Raw genomic sequence first — 2,268 nt, 5'->3', positions numbered from 1 at the left:
TGACATAAAATGTACAATAAAGAAAGATGCTTTTACGTTGAAGATGAACAGGAAGTGCTGCTCACCTGTAATGTCGCCAGCTATACAGTTAGTAATAATGTCGTGTAGTTACCGCTTGTGTCCACAAGAGGTCAGTAGCGGCCCATCCTGTGACACGATCTTACATGAGAGCGATTAGATGACAGCAGAGACTCAGACACAAATCTCTGTCCCTGCAACCGATCAATAATCAATAACACTGATATATTATCAACCAATCATATTTTGGTCATTTTGTACATGTTTCTGGTAGTTTTATCTCATCTTTTGGTCATACTCACAGGACTCACCTGTTTTGAGAAAATCTCCACAACTCTTTGCACTGCTGGCATTTTCTGCACTTTTACAATTACATGTATTCCACAAGCCACTTTATGCTGATGTCACTTATAGTGTAGTAATACTGTATTTATTCATTTTTCATTCTTGTATATATTATTGTTATTATAATTATCTTTACTGTAGTAAACTGTAGTTAGTGCTGCTCTGAAAGATTTTTGCTGCTCTAACACTGGAAATTTCCCCTAACCTGGGGAGTAATAAAGGACTGTTGTATATCTATGTGCAAGAACTGATACCTCATCTTCCTGTATATAGTCTTCTACATGGTATTTAAAAAAATCTGCGCATATATCCCTCTGGGCTGGAAACTGATTATAGTTTACTGCTACGGTGTATGGCTCTGGCATTAAATATACTACATATATAGCTGGTGGTAAATTCAAAAATATGTAGACGAGCAAATCGAGTATAGTGAGGGTGATGCAGAGTAGATTGATGGAAATGGGCAGCTGGAAGCAGTGGGCTGGAGGAAGGTCAGCAGCAGCAGCGTCCCACAGATGGAGATTAGGCCAGTTGGTGGGAGAACCACCACAGATCTGAAGCATCCAGCTCTGGGATCAGGGACACTCGGAGAAAGGACACAGGGAGAAACAGAGTGAGTGTAATGCAATAATGGTATATATATTTATGGTATACCATTGTATATAATGCTAGATAGAGAAGGGCTCAGTGCATCCAGAGAGGTCCTCCAGCAGCCGAGGCCTGTAGCAGCAGAACTAGGGGCAGAACAAAGGGACGTCCAAGAGGGGAAGTCAGTTGTGCAAATGAAGACACCAGCTCACCCCGTCAGGGTCCCCCAGTCGTCCCCCATCGTCACCTTCATCATTTACACCTGACAGGAAAACCTTCATCTTCATCAATTATACCTGACAGGAAAACCTTCATCTTCATCAGTTACACCTGACAGGAAAACCTTCTTCTTTATCTTCATCAGTTACAGAGTTAGGGTTCTTCAACAGGTCCTCCATCAGCAGGTCAGTTCTGTTTCAGGTCATCAGATGAAGCTCTGGGAAACGTTGCATCAATGTAGAAAAGTTTCCTGGATGGTTTTTTATTTCACCACTGAACATGAATCACAGAACAGAAACAGATTATTTATTAATTTCATTTTTAAACTTCTGAGAGAGAAGGTCCAACAGGAGTAATTCACACACGTGTTCCAAAGCTTCTGTTCACAAAAACCCTCCAGGAGCTCAAGGATAGGTCACCTGTTGATGCTCAGCTCAAACCTGTCTGCTCCACTGAGTATTTCTGTGGTGTCTGATCAGTGCAACTCATTCAAAGATCTATTTATTTTCATACTAAAACTAAAATGTCAAACAGCATACCCTGACTAGGGTGCTTTTCTAGACTAAAACATTGAAAACATCTGTATGATGTGAAGTAAATACCTATGTGAACCTGTTGCAGTAGAAATAAGAACGGCCGATCTGCTTTGAAAACTGGAGCTCGGGATCTTTTGAGGAGGACCATCGCTGCAGGGATAGAAAATCATGTTTTAGAAACTTTAGACAGTTGGTTTGTTCTGTTCTATTAACCCTCGTGTTGTCCTGCGGGTCAAAATTGACCCGTTTTAAATTTTGAAAATGTGGGAAAAAAATATTTTCACAGTGAAACTTCTGATGTCCACATTTTCAACATTTTGGGGAAATTCTTGAACATTTTTTTGGTGGGAAAAAAAAAATGTTAAAATGTTTCTCAACAACATTCATAAAAAAATCAACCAAAATCCAGCGAATTTCACTGGATTTTGGTTGATTTTTTTTGTGAATGTACTTAAAGACAATAGTAGAAGTTTTACTGATATATATATAATCACTTTAGATAGATTTTTTTGGAATATTTTTACTCATTTCTTGAAAATATCTACAAGAATTTTCTTGCCAA

Source organism: Amphiprion ocellaris, chromosome 7, assembly GCF_022539595.1.
Source record: "Amphiprion ocellaris isolate individual 3 ecotype Okinawa chromosome 7, ASM2253959v1, whole genome shotgun sequence".
Taxonomy (NCBI): domain Eukaryota; kingdom Metazoa; phylum Chordata; class Actinopteri; family Pomacentridae; genus Amphiprion; species Amphiprion ocellaris.
The sequence above is the reverse complement of the archived record's forward strand: the minus strand, read 5'-3'. Positions refer to the sequence as shown.